The sequence below is a fragment of the Topomyia yanbarensis genome, chromosome 1 (assembly GCF_030247195.1).
Source record: "Topomyia yanbarensis strain Yona2022 chromosome 1, ASM3024719v1, whole genome shotgun sequence".
NCBI lineage: Eukaryota > Metazoa > Arthropoda > Insecta > Diptera > Culicidae > Topomyia > Topomyia yanbarensis.
Window position 1 is genome coordinate 177,124,987 of NC_080670.1, and position 20,582 is coordinate 177,145,568.

The 20,582-nt window shown below is 36.8% G+C and overlaps 1 protein-coding gene across 5 annotated transcripts in view; it reads left to right on the top strand.

Annotated features, from left to right (window-relative positions):
- LOC131682507 (myosin heavy chain 95F) overlaps window positions 1-20,582 on the top strand; it is a 117,899-nt gene that overhangs the window by 38,101 nt on the left and 59,216 nt on the right. For 4 of the 5 annotated variants that reach the window (XM_058964038.1, XM_058964055.1, XM_058964030.1 and 1 more), the window contains one exon: window positions 7,689-7,721. The exons of the other annotated variant lie outside the window; for it this stretch is intronic. The gene's annotated coding sequence lies outside the window, so the exon portion shown is untranslated. The remainder of the gene's footprint in view (window positions 1-7,688; window positions 7,722-20,582) is intronic. 5 annotated transcript variants of the gene reach the window in all.

A 20,582-nucleotide genomic window follows, 5' to 3' on the forward strand; every position in this document is an offset into this window, starting at 1 on the left:
GGTTTTTCGATGTTTTTTTTTTGAAAATATTCCGGACATCACCATGAAACATACGCTTGGGGCACGACAGGTCACTACTATAATGCAAATTAGATTAATTTTGACAAAGGAATTGCGCGTAATTTCGCGCGAAAAACGCCAATACGAAGTGAAGAAGACATAAAGAACGCAATTGCATCTATTCAAGAGGGCGCCAGTATTCGATCAGTTTCTAAACAATTCAAGGTTCCTGTTCGAAACATTACGTGCTAGTGTGAAAGAAAAGTGCTCGTCATCAATGAAAGCGCTTCAGATATTTCGCGTGAGTTAACAATATAATAATTTAAGGTGTTGTTAAAGTCGAAAAAACATGATCATAAAAGAGAAGGAAAAAGAATAAAAAGTGCTCCGAAGCGCAAATGTGATAGTCGCACAGCTAAGCAACCACCTGAGCCGGAATGCACAACTTCAATTCTACACTCTGGCGACGACGAGGACACCGAAGAAGATATTCGCAAGTACAAAGCCAGATGTAGCTGCTGAAAAAGCATGATTTTTTCAACATTTCCTTCTGCGGTTTCATGATTTTTCACATCATTTGCCACTTCCTCTTTTTCTTACCAGAATGAAGTCAACGGATTGCATGTATTATTTGTGTTTTCATTTTTAAATAATCTACTGTATTCATACTCTTCAAATAAAAGTTGGATGGCTGATTTTTTAGGCGTGCGCATTGTTTTATTTAACCTCGAATATAGTACCCCCAGATTTTAAAAGCATCGAAAAAAGGCCCTTCGTCTTATTGAATTTAGCTTGAAAAATGTAATAAAATATTTAACCAGGCATAAATTCGCTATTGCGAAACGTTGTCCTCGAAAAAAATCGTGAATAAAGTGCCATGAATTCCGGAACAATCACGTTTTTACGTTATGAAAACAGGACCATGAACAAAAATCATGTGTTTTATAATTATGTTCAATTTCCCTTCAGTAACGTCCGCATAACGCTTTTATTGGTGTTAATATTTTTGTTTTGTTTTGTGAACTTCAGTCACGGTTTCCACCAAGTCGTTTCTAAGTCTATTTTCTGTACGCGAACTAGTTCACAACTTTATGAACATTATTCATAAAACCAAAGGTTGACTCATGATGTTTTTCATAGATATAGCGACCTTAGTTCACAAAATCGAAATATTTTATGGATATTTTTTCGTGAACTATTTTACGAAATACGGAATATTATTCATGATTCCATTCAATTCTCGTGAACTAATTTATTAATTCTAATATATTTGTCACGATCTAATATCCATGCTCATGAAATAGTTCACAAAATCACCAAATATTATTCATGTATTCGTGAACTGGTTCATGATTTCTAATATAATAGACCCAATATCTGTGCTTGTGAAATAGTTCACGAAATTAAGAAATATTCACGTATTCGTAAACTGGTTCATAATTTATTTTTTTTGATTCCTAGTACATGATTTACAACCTATTTTGCGTGCTAGTGATATTTAGAAGATATCCCTAATTATTTACAATTTCTTGCGACATGTCAATGAAATTTTCACGTGAACTTTTTCGCAAAATTTGGAGTATTATTCGTTGAATCATTTTTGTTCCATGCGCTTTTTCATGAAATACCCAGCTGCTAGCGACCAGTAATAGGTACGAGCAGTAGATATAAAAAACTATTAGGACCTAAAACATCGTTATTTATTTGATAAGGTTCATTGTGATGTCTGGACAGAAAACGAAAACTACGCTGAGAACCCCAAATAGTGTGCGCGATATAGTTAAAAGAACAAGATATCGAGAATCAGTCACATTTTCATGACCCAATTCATATTGTCACATTATTCCGTGTAAATGAAACCGATAGTAACTAAAAATAACAGTTCACGTTAAGGCGAAGAGAATTCATGACTAACATATCACAATAACGTGAAAAGAAATTGCGAAAATAGCGACTGAGATCCTGAAATCATGAACTTAAATGCTGCTAGTCTGACAGAAAAATTCGCTATGAATAAAATAGCATGGTAACGTGATAAGAAATCACAATAATTGCGAATAAGCTCTTGAAATCATGAACAACGTTTGGCAGTGCATTCCCAAATAATGAATATTGGGGACGAACTAGTTTTTTGAAAACACAAATAGTTTCATGAATACTAGTTTTATTATTCATACGTTCAGGAACTTGGTCACAGTTTTCGCAAATTGTTCAGTTCACGAAATCGTGATCTTTTGTTCATGAATTTATGAACGGATTTTTCTTCCTTCTATAAGCACGTTGGGGCTCTCATCGATTTCAGAATCAAAAGAGCTTGCATGACCCTCAGCCAATGTAGACGGGCTTTCGGCAAATCTTGGGGACACTCAAACCCAAGCACATTCTGTGGATTTACACATCAATTGTTAGACTAATACTGGAAATCCAATTAAAGTTAGACCATCTTCAGAGGATGGTCTTGATGGTGATGACTTGTGCGTTCTCGATAACACCTACTACTGCTCTAGAGGCACTCTTGAACATAAAACTACTATATGTGTTTCTGAAACAAGGAACACTTTCTTGCGCACACCGTCTTGAGGTTACTGGGCTCTGGAACAGTAACCCAATCAGGGTTACCATATTCACAGATTTTTCTGTAATGCCACAGATTTTTTTCATAATTTTTTATCACAGATTCTTTTTTACAGATGACAGATTTTTAGCATTTTGATGAAAATTTCACAGATTTTTGGAAATATTGTGATTTTTCACAGATTTTTTGGAAATTTATAACAGATTTCCACAGATTTTGTTTCCACACAGTCATCACAGATGCTAAAAAGATTTTTTGACCGAAACACAGATTTTAATCTGGCATCCCTGTACCCAATAGATCGTGCAACTAGCCACTGTGGCCCCAAACAGTTACTTGGGATAAATATACACTTGCTCCCAGTAACGTTAAACTCACACGTAGTTTTCCTTTTAAAACTTTCAATGGGAGAATTCCTCCACACGAGGCATGGCTGTCTGGCTGGATGGAGCGACAATCTGAATAATATGTAGTTTGTTACACTGACGGTTCTTTGTTGGAGGACCGAGTCGGTTTCTACTGTCGCGAAATGAGATAAGACCAATCCTATTCGTTTGGTAGATACTCTACCGTATTCCAAGCAGAAATCTTCCCTGCGCCGTACAGTCGGCATGTCAACAGGAAATTTGCGTTAAAAGAATTTATTTTTGCTCTGACAGCCAGGCCGCCCTGAAAGCACTTAGTTTGGCAGATTCGAGATCGAAATTATTAATCGCATGTCGAACTGAAATCGAAGAACTTAGCATTTCCAATGCTATCTATCTTCTATAGGTGCCCGATCATTCCGGTATTACTGGCAATGAATGGGCTAGAGCGGGCGCTGCGACTGGCTTCGTTGGTCCAGAACCAGTTCTACCACTGCCGATAAGTTAGATAAAGCACAATGTTCGCTCTTAGGTTGCATCCGAACATGTCAAACAGCTTGCAAACTTGCGTTCAAGCAAAGACTTTTCTGCCGGATGTGAGTCCGAAAATGTCATAGAATTTACTGCATTTTTCCAAGCACAATTGTAGTATTCTAGTCAGGGACTGATTGGACATTGCAAACTCAATTTTCACATGGCTACTATTCAGCGCGCTGAGTATTATTCGTGTGATCTTTGTGTATCCGATTACGGAACTTAATATCATTTGATACGTAACTGTCCTGCAATAATGCAATTGCTATTGTTCCTAACCCAGTGTGGTAAAGAGCTCTAGAGTTTGTCGGGAAGTTTTGAGAATCAAAGTCGATTACAGAGAAAAGACAGTATTTTTCTAGACAATAAAATTATCTTCCTTATGTTCGCTCACGGCGATAAGCTGCATACAGTACCACCTAGTGGCATCTAGCGCTTAAAATGCAAGTAAGTGGTCCTTCTCCATGCAAATTGTCGAGTGTCGACAAATCCCATGCAAACTACGAATAACTTGTCCGGTTGCTAGACTTGTTCGATTTAGCTAAAATTTTGGAGCAGACACTCCTGATAGGATTCGTACGTAAATTTCAAATGGACAATTTTGTGTTTTTATTGAAGATGAAGGGAATTAGAGGAAGAAGAATTAGTAGAATTTTGCAATATTTTTTTTCTTGTTAAAGTGGATTCTTGTAGAAAAAGATGTAGAAAAGTAGTATTGGGACAATACAATGGATAGAGATGGATAATCATAAAATTGATCTCAACGCACACGTCTGTGCATTCTCTGTAACATCACTGGCTTGAAGACCACCCACGAGAGTACGCATCGGGTTCACGTTTCTTCTGAGCTTGAATCGCGGTATCGAGAAACAAGCCAGTCACAAATTTTACTCTCTCGAAAAAGAGTATCCAATCTCACATATGTTTTCAATTGTCCTCTCTATTGTCTCAACACTATTTCTTCCATCTGCTTCTGCATATGACCTTCCTAACCCCTAAAGTTTATACTATGACGAGAAAACCATTAGATGCAAAGCTCTCCCTTTCTCAAATTCCCCAAGAATGAAAATTCAAATTCAAATGTCTCGAGGACCAGGGATGGTTTTCTGTTGGGGTTTCAAAGTCGATGAAATACAAGATGCAGTGAAAGAGATCGCGAAAGTCCACAAAAAAGCTACGCATTAGCATCGGTAATCTTAGCTAACAATATAACCTCCTGCAAGCTCTTAACGCGTGAATATCGCCTTTACATTCCATCCCGCGACGTCGAGATTGACGGTGTTATCACCGAATTAAGTGTTATCTTCGGGAATCTATTAAATAATGTTGTTAGTCGTTTCAAATTCAGCACGCTGAAGCTAAAGAAGTAAAGGTACTTGACTGTAAGCAATCGCCCGAAGGGAAAAAAGGCTTACCGTCCATCCGATTTATTACAAATGACTTACTGAATCAGTATTGTCAAGCCATGTTTCCATTGATTCGTCTCCCTGCTCGTCTTTTTATCTCTTGTGCGAGGAAGCGCCTTAATTTAGAACAGCGTGGCCGTATAACCACCTACTGTTCCAATTAACCACGGTGTTGGTAATGCGGGGTGTTTCATCTGAATGAGGAATGCAAAAAAATGTTGTTAACATGTTTCGCTTTGCGCAGATTATCTATAAATTGCGCGAATATAGAATTAAACGATCCGTGAAGGAGGGCCTAAGCGCTCGTATGCAGAAAGACAACAAAAAAGCCACTCTTGAACCCTCAGCTCCAGAAAACACCTTAGCTATCTTATTTTCGGACGAATCTGACTCTGACATAGCGTGGAGGGTTCAGGAAAATAAAACAAAATATGATTTTCCAAAACTCTCGAGCAAGGGTTTTAAAACTTCCCCTCCCCTCGAATAAACATATTTCGTTCAGAGGTTAAAAACTGGTTCAATATCGATGTTTTCGAAATTTACATTCCACTTAAAATACCTTATTGAAGAATCAGAATGAATTGGTTCGATTGCCACGTTTCCCATACTTACCCTTCCCCGTGAAATATTCCTGTACCACGAGTTGGATGTCTCTGACAACTTTGAAAGTGCAATTTTAAGCTCTAGCTTGGATTCTCGAACTCGTGTATTAATCATTTGCTTGCATCCACGTGAGTACACGTTTTTTAGATCCCAAATACGGTCAGACGTATTCCGCAACAAAAAAGGGTTAAACGCGTAGGTAACGCTATAGTCCATGACTCATACCGAGTATTCACAAATTATCGCCTCATATTAGCGTGCTCGTCGCACAAACGAATCGCTTCTCAATTTGTGTTATTTTTTCTAATCGCTTCCACCATCGCACGAATCATTCATTCTCTTTGCCACTGCCGGCGACAATAACAAAAACAACAGAAACCGACCCCATAGCGTGCTTTGTATAGTTACTATATTCATAGTTAGGCGGACCCAAATCCGGAAAACTGGCAGCTCTTATTCCAGGAAGAAAACACTGGCATACCATGCAAATGTTCAAGCTCTAGCTTAATAGAGTACTTGACAATCTGTAGCTGTATTAGTGTGTTCAACGATTTGTTTTCCTCCGCCTGTCATAATTTCTGATAGGTGCAGGAAAACAAATCGAAAATAACTTTTCGGTCGGATTATTTGCATTGTAGATCCATACCAGCCGGTATTGTACGTCTCCGAAATAAGTTTCAATGTGATACAGAGCATTTAAACACTATCATAAATACTTTTGGCCAGTGATTTCAAACGTTTAAATTGACTGATACTCTTACAGCTGGAGGAAAACAAACCCCCAAGTAGTGTGAGTGAAATCATTTGCATAGAACTCTATAGTTTCATTGTTGGTGTCGTCAGTAAGAACTTTACATGCACGAATGCGATGATATGATGTGGTTTCATACTTGCACGAATATGTCTTGGTGTCACAGAATTTTTTTTGTTTATTTTCGTTTCTCTACGCTCGATAGCACAAGGAAAATGTAAAATAATTATCGCCATAATCACAATACCTTTTCCATAAACATCCGAATAGAACATGTTATGTGACGTCATACTCGATTGGCTCCGGCATTTGACATGTTCAATTGGCTCCGCACAGTGTCTCCGCCTAACTATGAATATAGTAACTATAGTGCTGTCTTGCGAGAATGGTTGAAGTGAAAGACACGACAAAAAAAACAACAGTCAGATTCATTACACCACATTTAATTAGACAGTTGTCGGATCAGTGTGGTGTCATAATAATTGACTAGGTATTGTATAGGATCCACGAGTTTTCATTCCTTTTCTGTTTTGCTTCTCCATCGCGGGCCTATTGGTTATTGTATAGGGAGCCAAATTCACCTAATCGTTCAAGTGGTGAATAAAAAAAACTATGAAAACATCGCACGGAACCAGGTGGAAAACGACCAGAGGGAGCCGATGGATGGATAATAATGGAAGAAGGAAATGAAGAGTCACTCCATCGAAGCTACATAGGTACCAACAACTAGTATTGGCTGGGAAAGGGGAACGAAAAGTTTCGGTCTCTTGAGCTGTATGTCGGTTGGTTATGTGTTGTATTTTAAAATCATACGCCACACCACGCAACGCGGAGCAAAACTGCTGCTGAGTGCACTTTGCCGTATATAAATGATAGAAAAAAAAAACGCCGCATAAATTTTACCCGATTACGTTGCTTGTTTGTGTACAGTTGCGTTTGAATGCGTTATTATTTTTATTTTTGTTGCTTGGTTAGTAATTTTGCTCTTGTATACATCTAGGACGGGTGTCGGCGTTATTGTTTCGCTGGGAATTTCCAACTTTGGTAACATTCAATATGTTCCGAATGCGTGGAAATTACATCCTCCATCTGGGATTTACCATATTAGATGGCAATCCAAATCAAATATACGGATTTGTAATGATTGACATTATTATGTTCTACGACAAAAAGACGTCATGCGTAATTTGCATGCTCCAGCTTCTGATGCATTTCTCGCATTATCAAAATGCAGATATATCACGTGATCTCAAATGTAATTCGTGAAATACTGTCTCTTATTATGATTGCCGATTGAATTCATTGTATTTTGAGTATATTGTTCCACATTTTCGAAATTTTAAATTTAGCTTTTAAAGAACAAATTCTACACTAAATTTGAAACCGGAAATACAACCTTTTAACTCGCAGCTTAATTATAATTGAATAATAAATGCTTTTTTCTTTATTTTCAGATAACCTGTCGTTAGACTGCCTCTTGTTCGAAGGTAATAAAATGGAATGTGATTCTTCCCTAATCCCCAACACAGGTATTCTGCAACGATCTGATTATTTTACATTGAAACTTTATTCTTGGGGTACATTTATACTCAGATAGCTATTTTTGGATGCATTTATAGTCGAATTTGGCGAGCATAGATTATTCATGTTTTACAGAAAGTTATTCAAAGCGGTGAAAAAAACTGAACTGGTTATACAATAAATATCGGTCAGACTTAAATACTTAGTTATATCACAGAGAAAGACTGGTGTTGATAAAAAGTGGTAATGAATGTGTTGTACATAGCGTTATCTTTCAGAGTCCCAGTTTGTTTGGAAAGACATTCGCTACGCTCTTTGTATACTGTTACTGGTCAGTTGTTTTCAGATTTCCTAAGGAACAGCTAATCAGCAACAGTAGAGAAAGAGGGTAGAAAATGTCATTCTGGTCGAGCTGGGAGTCGGAAGGTAACGTTAGGTAACACTGCTCGTTTTACTCAATGACTAGGAACGTTTCATCCGAAAGAAACAACATTGTTGGAAAAAAGACAATGTTCCCTTGAATTTTGTCCCCGACGCTAGGGGGTTTTTAGTATTAGACAAAACCAGCGTTAAAGTTGTGTGAAAATGAACGACATATCTCGCGTGTTTTTGTAAACGGCCAGTATTTTTGGATTTTCGGATCTGTAAAACTTTTGAACTATTTGATGCTTGGAATTTTAACTCTTTGAATCTCGGGGATCGTCGAATCATTAGCTTTATGGATCTTTAAAGTTTTGAGCCTTTGAAACGTTAGATCTTTGAACATGTGAATCTTTCCATCTTTGGATCTATTAAGTTTATTATTTTCATATCTTTTATTCCTTGGATCACTGTACCTTTGAATCTTGGAATTTTTAGATATATTGTTTTTTTTTTTTTCGGGATTTTATATTTTGGGATCTTTCATCGAATCATTGAATCTTTGATGATATAAATCTTTTCACCCTTGGAGCCTGGGATTTCGAGTTTTTTTTATCTTTAGATCTTTGGATAGTTAAGATTTAAGAAATTTAAATATCTGAATATTTGAATACTTCGGTTTTTCGGGTTTTCGCATTGTTGTAACGTTGAATATTTAGCTCTTTAGAGCTTAGTATTTCTTAATCTTCTTAATATTGAATATTTGGACAATTTGATCCTTTAAAGCTCTGGATCTGGAGCTATCATTTTTTTTTGGATTTTTAAGCTATATATTGTTGTATGTTCAGAATGGTGCATCCTTTCATCTTTAGATCTTTGGGTTGAATTTTTCGATCTTTGGTTCCTTACATCTCTCGGCTTCTTATTTTTGAACTAATAACTTCTTGAGTTTTTGAATCTTTGTAGCTGTGATTCTATCTTTGAATATTTGAATTTTTCTATCTCGGAATTTTCTCCGAATCCTTAAACCCTTTGAATTTTGGATTCTATTTTACACTATTTTATCTTCTTTTGAACAGTTGATTTGTTGATCCTGGCATTTTTGGATACTTAACTCATTAATCCTTTGTACCTTTGGATCCTTGGAGTGTGACACTTTTGAATCTTCTCATAATTGAACTATTTGATCTTTTAAATTTTGAATATATGGATCTGTGGGTCTTTCAGTTTTTCTATTTCTTGATGATTTAAGGCATGTATTGTTGTATTGTCACATTTTTGGATCCTAACCGACTAACCGAGAGGGGTTATTTGGCTTACTTCATGTTTTTTTACATACATTGCACCAGCCCCAATTCATTCTTCTCAGGATTCGTTAGATTTTTTTTGGTGTTCAATTGAGCATTCCATGCAATTCATTCGAGAATAATTCGATTGATTCGCCGACGCACGTGAATCACTCCCAATCAGCATAGGATGGCTGACATTTTGATGTGTTTTTCTGATAACCTAGACGAGTTCAAGTAGTTTGATTGCATGTTACATGAGTTCTTTTTCTACGTCATTAGTTTGCTTTTGCTGTATTTCAGTTTTATTCATACTAACACTAACCCGATCGATTGCACTATATTTCTGCCTGAGGAGAAATTTTTTGGCGAAAATCTATTTTCCTCCATTAAGGAGATAATTGGGTAAAACCTAGCACCGGATTGACGCTTAAAGCTTAGTCCTATCACTAAGTAAGTGTCGGATTCTAATGAGACAAAATCGAAACATAACAAACCACAATTGCACATTTTTTTCATATACACTCACAATCGCTCATTGGAAACGCACGCACGCTCGTGGCTTTCGAGATAATCCAAATTTAGCCACAATGTTCCAAATATCACTGAAAAAGACGCTGCAGAAACCAATTGTTCAACAAAAAGGAGATACAAAGTTGATTTCCTCGACGCAATTACAAAGATTGCATATAAATCGACCGCCAACAGCAGTGGTGCTAGAATTATTGAATATTTTATCAATTTTCGATTTTTGTTAACCCCTTCATGCCCATGGTGTTTGTAAACAACAACGTTTTCAAACATTATATCTTTTGGGTTAGACAAGACTTTATCATAGAAACAAGTAGGTTAATAAGTGTGAAAAAAATTGAACAATAACAGTTACAAGAATTATTTCTTAGAACTGAAGTTAAACTTCGTCGCTAGCGGTCTTTTAGGCATTGTTTCCTTGTTAAATTTGCTACAAAAAACACATACCGATTTATTTTTGATAGACTGGACGACTTCTGGAGGAAAAATATAATTCACCAATCAGGCTCAGATTTTGCGCGGATGAGCTAGGGACCAAATGTAACTCAAAAAGTGACTGTGTCCCACTCTAGCGGTTACGTTATAGAAGTACAGTGTCTTCAGCAAAGTGCATCAAAGTAGTTCGGAAGTCGGCCGCAAGGGCGGTGCTTCAATCGACTTTTCGATGAGATATGATAGAAGGACGGTATCTTCGAAGAAGTTTTAGACAATTTTATTCTGAACAGCTCTCTTCTGAGGATACTAACTGTGTAGGTCGTAAATGATTCGAGGTAATACGTTTATTGAAAAAAAATAATAGTTGATTCTTACCCAAAACTCACATAGTCCAACAGTATAGGTTTACATTAACAAGTAAAGTTGCAGTAAGCTGTGTGTATGTAAGTAAAATATACCGAACGAAAGACGAGTCGCGTCCGCTGCTATGTGGTCGTGCGTTATGGTTCAACTGAGAAAGCTAGAGAAAGCGGCCATCCTTATAAATGAAAAAGCAGTTTTTTATACACCGTTAGTAAAAACTTTGAGTAGTATTCCAACAATGCCCCCAGTACATTGATTGATTTTCATGAAGATATTGTTTGAGGATAGCGAAAAACTGCTTTTCACCTTTTCAAAGATAGCGGCTTTTGCAATGGAATCTTATCTGAATCGAAAAGTCTAGTCGCTATGGCCGGTTTTTGTGGAAACGGACCAATAATAGGTCCCAGCGAGATCCGCGGAGCTCAAAGATAGATCCAGAGCTGAAGAGAATTAGCATAGCTTCTGTTAAGTACGATAGCGTTGCATGCTTCTATGACTTCAGCAAGGGAAATTTATCCATACATGAGGAAGCTATTCCGGGCAGAGCCATCAATATGGAGCACCTATCTAGCCAAATCGATTATTGGGAAGTTTCGCAAGTCCAGCATGTGTTTTTTATACCACATCCGTGGGTCGCTAAGCGAGCGTGCATTATATTGGGATTGTACGTCCAGATGGTGTAGTAAGAAATAGACATTATGGATTTTTGGCGCCCATATATGATTCTCGCATGTATGTTTTGTACCTAATTCGGCGTCATTTCGTCTAATCTCAATTCTACAGATTTTTGCTGGATATGCTCTTAAGTCCTGGAATTGGGCAAAAGCTTTGATGGATAAACACTCATTGGTGAATTACCCAAGTAGCACGCTTTGTTACTGTATAGTATTTGTAACTTTCTTGGTAACAACTATGCTATGGAAAAAGCGCACTTTGTTTGTATGTTGTGCAACATGTTCCTAATTGCAGCAAAATAATGAAAACAATAGCTATGCTATTTGTCGAGCACTGGGTAGTTGGACAGTTCTGTTTTAGGGTGGAATGGCAAACAAAGAGGCATTTGCAACTTGTTAGACTGTTTGTGCAAGTTAGCAAAGTTTCTGATTAGTTTCACAACTGTTATTGATGTTTGCATATTTAACACTATTGGCTAGCTCTATAGTTACATAGTTGCACAATCAGTTTAAAAACCCGTGAAAATTCTTTTCAAATATATCCATCAATAAAAAATATCAATAATATTGTAATATTGTATATAAAACATTTAAAACTTTCAACAAGTTGCAATTGCTACTTGGGTATATTGCACACTCGTGTAAACAGCATCATTGTTGATGTCTTGTCCACAATCTATTAATTTTTGTTATGATAAGCTGACCGGAAAGCCAGTCGTCGTGTTTTCGAGCCCCAAATAGGACGATTTCTTAGTGTAATAGTTCATTACACTAGGCTGCAAAGTCTGTCGAAACAGAAGGTCAATTTTCGCGATGGAATGTAGAGACTTTGTCCGTTTGTTCTTTTTTATTTAACACATCAACAACGGGTCGTGACATCATAACCCACGTCCCCCTTCGAATTGGACCCAGCACTAACGACTGTTATTTCAAATAACAGTTTGGATAACCCCGAAACTTGAAAAGGTTCATTTTAATTCACCCTTCTTCACCCCACGAGCAAAGATGCATATCAATGATCCGCAACGTGACATGACGCGACGATCCAAACGGCGTTTTATTGTAGAAAGTTCCGCTTCCATGAGCACCCACACTACCTAGTGTATGCATTCGGTATTCTAACTCCATTCGGTAACGTGACAATGCCCCTTTGTCGGTCGTAATTGTACACAACTGGGGTGAGGTGAAAAACGTGAGTTGACCTGTCATATGATGACGTCTACTACACAAGGGGAACGTTCTAGTAGTGAATTTTTGGCTCCCCACTATATGAATCATTTTCATCTTTGCGCTAGCGCTGTCTGTTTATTTTCACGTCATAGTGCAAATAATGGCTGCAGCACTCTGATGGTGACAATCTGTTAATTATTATTATGGGAAGCAACGTCAGTGGAAAACAAAGCCGAAATGAAAATAAAAATTTGTCAAAAGTAAAAAGTTTGGCAAGCGATTTGTAATAGCGACTTCCATAGTTTGGACTCGAAAAAGTTTTTTTTGAGCTTTTGTATGCTATTTTTTGCCAAATTAGAAACTATGATTTTTCGCGTTTTAACTGAAAAAGTTGGAATCCGTTTATTCGTCCTAGATAATGTGGTAAACTATCTGTACTTGATCGATTAATCAATCAATTCAGCACGTAAAACAATTCGTATACACTATCGGAACAGTCAATCGCCAGAGGAATGTCGAAAAATGGTTCCTCTATCTTCCAAAACAAAAAATTGATTTACGAACGCAACTGAGTCACTTGTGTCCGTATGAAACTGATATCATATTTTGCTTGGTGACCAGGTGATAATTTTATCATCGGATCCAGACCAGTCAGCAAAACGTGGTCGTTATCGATTCCTATAGCTCAGCCAGCATACCACAAAGTACAAGACGAGGAAAATTACGTGTTCGAAGGACTACCACTGCAATTGTCTTTTTTACACCTTTGAAGCTATGGTATGGTTCTACAGAGGATGACGTACTTTCCAGAGGCCAGTATGCTGCTAGACACTGGTATGTGGTTATGACAGTGCTGTTGAAGAATCAATTTCTAGTCGGACGGTTCGACGGGCAGAGTAGGGTTTCTTTTACTTTATTCTTAGTCGGCGACCTTTTCGAATGTGCATGATCCATGCAATGAGTCGGACCTGGCTTCGTCGGTGGTACTGGGAAAATATAAATTACTTAAATTTCTCACTAAAGCTATCCCGCAATTTGTTTATTTTTTTTTGTTTTAATTTGTACTGCAATAAATCTAAGCTTCCATCAAACTGCTGTACTGACTGCAGTTAGGATGAAAGCCGTTCGTCGGAAAATCAATAGCACAATTTGTTTTATGTAATTGAACCCATTTGTTTGTTGTTTTGTACCACATTTACAGCACTCGTGCAGCCAATATATCTCATTTTCCTTCCTTACCCAAGTTTCAAGCAGTGGCATAGCCTAGATAACTAAGATGGTAAACCATCGGCCGTTGGAATGCTACATCCAAAGTGCGAACAGAAAACAACGAACAAAAAAAAATCGCAGAGGATCAATAACCTTTCCTTCTTTTCCTTGGGTTTGCATTTGCACTTGATATGGTTTTCCATTATCTTTTTCTCTTTCCTACTTGCGTGGACGGGGGCTGTAGGTCTTCCGTAAAATAGCCGTGGCTGTTGGAAAAAGGTAGAGAACGGTCAGTTCCAACTGTGGTATATGGAAGCGATTGTGCGGAATCGATGTTAGTTTGGTTGGTAGGCTATAAGTCATTGTGTTTTCAGGCGGAAAGAGCCATTGTCATTGCGTTGTAGTTGGCTTAAAATTAGCAAAATGATTAGAAATATATCAATTGCAACTATAGCTATAATCTAGAAGACTATAATAACAATCTAGACACTTAAAAATGTAATAAAATACCACTGAAATATTGGATTTGAAATATTATTTCTTTAGTTGTCCCTCTTTCCGCCGAAAAAACGTACTTTTTGGACATTTAATTTTGGGAAAACGAAGATAGTATGCACCAGTTTGGTATACTACATATTTAGGGCAATGTTTGAGGATGAAAAAAAAACATTTTCTTACAATATGTGAAATTGAAAATTATTAAGGTTCTGGTCGATATTGTAAATCACCTCACCGCTGACATCGAAATTGGCGTGAGTGATCCTGATCTCAATTCTCATCTGAAATCATAATACCACACGTTTTTCTTTAGAGGATTGTATATCATCGATGAACCGAAAAAAATATTAATTTTAAAATTTACCACAAAAATCAGGGTCTTATAAAAATATTGTTCTTTAATAAATAAAATTTCGATTGTTTTTGGTTCAAAAAATTTACATAGAACAATTTTTTATGCCCCTCAAAATAAATGCTTTACGAAGAAATTTGATACACTAGTTTTTTCGTAATTCTATACGCGCCGCTCGGTGCCGTGACCTCTTTCAAGCGGCATGATTTCCACAATTCCGAGAACAGGCTTTCCCTCCCCAAGGTTGAAGGGTTTGACGGTATTACAAACATCGTCAAACATATTGCGTGCATCAGTGCTACAGAACCTCTGACAGACAATTGCTTTAAGATGGTTATTACATTACACCTTGATAGTGGTACATCGAAGAGACGGAGAGAGCTTAGGCGCCTTTTATATGTTTTGTATTTTTTCATACTCAACCACCATAGTCTGTGCGCGGTGGCCTGGCCGACTGGCGGATCGACGGTAATTGACTTTTGCTGTGTGCCGTGTTTGCTAACATTGTTCCACAGTTTGATGGCGGTCGGATTGGACAAATTAAGGAACAATGAGATTACCGACGCATCCATTCTCAGTCAGTATATCATGATGAAAGTCTAACAGAATGCAATTGTCGTTAATTATCATTAAAAATAAACAACATTTTCTGTATTTAGACGAGTTAAAGTAGTTTGCATGTTACATGTGAGGAATTCCACGAAGATCCGTCCGAAAATCTTTAAAATCGTGACCGACCATCTTAGATTCCAATGAAACTTTACACGTTTCACCGTCATGCAAGACTAAATATTTTCCACAGGTAATAAAATTATTTTGACTCAAGAGCAACTATTTAAAAGGGCGTAAACGTTTCTACGTGTATGAATTTCAAATTTTTTTTGTTCGATTGCTGTATTTTATACAGCAAAACTATCTGAGAACGAGTTACAGGGAATGAATACTTCTGTCTAAAAAAATATACACTGAAAAAAATGTTGTGTAATTTTTCAAAAAAACAAAAATTTATGATAAAAATTTAAATTACGAAAAAACCCATTTTTTTAAATTTTTTATATTTTGTTACCAAAAACCTAAAGAGAAAAGAAACATTTTGAATGTGATCGCATGATGGAGAAAAAATCGGTAAAAAAGTTTTCCTAACAATAACTTCGTACATGTTTTTAAATTTCATACTAATACAAAATTGTAATTCTATTACAGAATATAATTCTAAGCACCATTTAAAATCAAAATGCATTTAACAAAAATCTTCCAAAATGCGATAGTTTTCGAGATATTTGAAATTTTACTCCTTCAAAAACAATTAATTCGTGTAATTATGCTCTTTTTAAAAGTTATTCGCGTTACCCCATCAAAAAATGTCAAAAATTTAATGTTTATCGTTTTAAAGACGTAAAAGCAACTTTTTTAGTGTATTTGGATCCTGGAGAAGCTTTCAATAAAAAAGTTTTCCTAACAACAACTTTTGACATTTTTTTTTCTTACTATTTGCAGTCAAAAATACAATTTTCTTTTTGAATATGATTCTAAACGCCTTTTTTAAATCGAAATGCTCTTAACAAAAATTTTCTAAAATGTGGTAGTTCTCGAGATATTTTAACTTTTGTTTTAACAACACAATTATTTTGTTTTATTACGACCTTTTCATAAGTTAGTCGCGTTTCTCCATCAACAATAATAGGTTTTTCAAAAGGCCCGTAAACTTTCTTGCAACTTTCTCTTTGACATCAAGGCGATATTGTGAAACATTTTAAAGTAACATGAAAACAACCAAGGGACCATTCATAAATTACGTAACGCTTTTAGGGGGGGGGGAGGGTACGACAAGTTGTGACATAGGGGGAGGGGGTGTTAACTAGATCGTTACGTAACATATTTTCATCGAAGAAAAAAATTTTTTCTTGGAATTAGTTACGTAACAGGGGAGGGGGGGATGGAAAAATTTGTGACAATTTGTTACATAGGGGGAGGGGGGAGTCAATTTTGGGCAATTTTTGCGTTACGTAATTTATTAATGGTCCCCAACATATGATTCAGCTATATAGTTTAATCAACAGAGCCTATGGTTGAAATATATTTTGGTTGCTTTCATGTAACTTTCAAATGGTTTACAATATCGCCTTGATGCCAAAGAGAAAGTTGCACGAAAGTTTACGGGCCTTTTGAAAAACCTATTATTGTTGATGGAGAAACGCGACTAACTTATGAAAAGGTCGTAATAAAACAAAATAATTGCGTTGTTAAAACAAAAGTTAAAATATCTCGAGAACTACTACATTTTAGAAATTTTTTGTTAAGAGCATTTCGATTTAAAATGGCGTTTAGAATCATATTCAAAAAGAAAATTGTATTTTTGACTGCAAATAGTAAGAATTATAAAAAAATGTCAAAAGTTGTTGTTAGGAAAACTTTTTTATTGAAAGCTTCTCCATGATCCAAATACACTAAAAAGGTTGCTTTTACGTTTTTAAATGGTGCTTAGAATTATATTCTGTAATAGAATTACAATTTTGTATGTCTATTAGTATGAAATTTAAAAACAGTTATTGTTAGGAAAACTTTTTTACCGATTTTTTCTCCATCATGCAATCACAATCAAAATGTTTCTTTTCTCTTTAGGTTTTTGGTAACAAAATATAAAAAATTAAAAAAAAATGGGTTTTTTCGCAATTTGAATTTTTATCATAAATTTTTGTTTTTTTGAAAAATGACATTTTTTCCAGTGTATATTTTTTTCGGACAGAAGTATTCATTCCCTGTAACTTGTTCTCAGATAGTTTTGCTGTATACATACAGTAATACAACAAAAAAAATTGAAATTCATGCACGTAGAAACGTTTACGCCCTTTTGAAAAATTACTCTTGTATCAAAATATTCCAATTGCCAGAGAATATCATGGAGATTCATACAGCGAACACACCTGCAAAGTTTCGTTCGAATCGACGATGGTCATATTTTGCGGTCGGCCGGTTTCTCATGGAATCCCTCATGTGTTCTTCTATTCTACTGTATTAGTCTTTTTCTTTTGTACATCTATTAGTTTGATTTTCCATTACTCATGTATACCAAAATTATATCGGTCATTTTATACATTTCGAATCAAGCTCTTTGCATCTTTTTTCGTTATTCGGCATGTTATGATTCCCTTTATTAGTATACTTTACTCTATACTCATATAGGTACAAACATACAAACGCTCGTGGTCACAAACGCGACCATGCTATTGCAATCATCTACACATACTTACGCCAGCGATTTTGCCAACATTAAAACGCCCCGGTAGTTAAGTAAACATTGTAGCACCTATAAACTTACAAATGCGGTCTCAAGCATTATCCCACCACTCTCGCGATCATGAAATGGTCACGTCCGGAACTCTAACCTCGGTCCTAGCAGTCCAGACTAATGCCTTCAGTTGAACCAATCAAAAAAATGACGCTCATATTCACTAGACAACACGTTCCATGGTGACATGACCTGGACTCTTCTACCATCTGTACCATACACTCAAAATTAAGCATCAGATTCACGGTTCGTGCGCGATCATTCAAGAATACACGTTACATGATTATAAAATTAAAATTAAACACACGAAGTTACACACACGTGACAAATACGTTAACATACAAATGCTTGATCCCTTCGCGACCATCCATGGCACCTACACCAGCGATCTTGCAAACATAACATCCCGGTAATAAGGTGAACGTCACAGCGCTTATAAATTTTCAAACGCGGTCTCAAGCGTGAACCTAAAAACTTCCGTGATCGCACGATCATCGGTCACTTCCGGAAGTTTCTATCCTTGGTAGCAGCAGACTAGGTTCATGCTTTCAAATGGACCGTTTAAAAAGAAAGCTCTCATATTCACTAGACAGTACGTTCCATGGCAACTTGACCGGGAACTCTAGTGATATGGGGTAACTCACTCCCTCTCAGAATGTGAATTGTACACCGAAAACTAAATATAAGAATGAAGGTACGCGTGACCATCAAAGAACCCACGCGAATACATGAATGGCCACACGGCTACAAAATACAGTTTTGTACCCGCGAAGTTACATGCACGCAAGCACACGTGACAAACACGTTAATATACGAGCGCTTAAGCCCTTCGCGATGAACAACGCACGCCTACGTTCGCGATCGCGCAAACTTGATAACACCCCGGTAATTAGGTGAACGTTTTAGCACTTACGAAGTTTCAAACGCGAACCTACAAACCGTCCGTGTTCGCGCGATCATGAATCGGTCACGTCCGGAAACCATTACCCTCTGTCCTAGCAACTTAGGTCCATACATTCAGTTGGACCAATCAAAAAAATAAAGCTCATATCCACTAGACAACATGTGTTCGCGTGGCGACATGACTGGAAACTCTAGTGATATGGAAGAACCCACTTTTTTCTAGAATCTGAACCGCACACGAAAAATTAAGTATCTGATTCGCAGTCCGCGCGCGATCATTCTAGAATACACGCGAATATGCGAAAGGCACACGGTTTTAATATAGAATTTATATACGCGAAGTTACACGTTAACACAAGCGACATACAAACGGACACGCGATCGAACACGTTAACGTACAAATGCTCGAGCCTTTTGCGATGATACACGCGATCGCGAGTTCTACGCCCCCACATACCTGAACCGTACAATAAATATCGCATTCAGAATCACGGCCCGCTACAATTGGCCTAAAGCAGTGTTTTAGTGGACGCCATTGCCTGTCTCGTCTGCAAATTGTAGTATGTGATTCTGACGAGGAGCCCTTTCGAGAGCCTAGCTCTACAGCTCCAGTAGGACAACTCTCGAAAAAAAAGAGATAGAAAATAAATTTTTTGATGTGATTGCATCCTAGATTCATATCTTCAATGTTCGTTTCAAAAACAAAAAAAACTTGTACACTAAAAGTTTCAGAACGGAATTGTCGAATACTCTGGTGAGATCGGGGAGCTTCTAGACCTTGCCTTCTAGATATGACCGTATGCTCAAAATCAGGCTTTGCACGACCATTCCAAAGGCCCACGCCAATATGCAAGCGGTTACACGGTTATACAAACGAATCACATACAGGCGTAACCGTACAAACGCTCGTTCACAACCCTGGCCATGAACGTAATGATGTAATTGCAATCATTTACGTAAACACTATTGTGATTAAGTGAACGTTTTAGCGTGCTGTTTTTTAAATTTATAAACGGTCTCAATCGCGAACATATAAACGTTCGTTCCCACGCGATAATGAAATTTTCGCGCCTCCCCATCTGAACTTAAGGAGTTGCACCACCGAAGATTTTTTTTAAATCGCATTTTTTGTCTAAAATATGAATTATTTTCAATTTAACCGCAACGCCTCTTATGTATACCCTGAGTACTGAAAACTTCAACTGGGTTTTTCAGGAAATCACATTTTTTTTGCGGTGGCCGAAAATACAACTCGAACAAATGATTTTTCATCGTTCTGTTATTTTCAGTGTTTTCAAAAAACCTTACTCCGGCAATGTACGTAGAATTTCATTTTTTTTTATTCTATAATTTTTTTAAATGAGCGACATGACAGGAATTTATGTGGATTTATGACATTTTCAGGGTTTTTCTATTAAAAAGTAAGTTGTTTCGCAAAAAATCAAAATATCGAAAAAAATCCTACGTACGTCGCCCTTTTTTCGTTCTAATGAATCGAAAAAAAACTTGTTTTTGGCTCCAGGTCAAAAAATTACGGAAGATGATTTCCAGCCGTATACCATTCAGAAAAGGACTCGCCTGCGAGAAAATGCAGTCCAGTCTTTTGTTGAAAATACTTAATAATTTTATTTATTGCACGTCAAAACTAGTATTATAAATCTCATTTTAGGGGATCTAGATTCATCTTTATATTGCGTCAAGTAAAATTTTATTTTTTCGTACTCTACAGTGGTGCAACCCCTTAATATAACAATCAG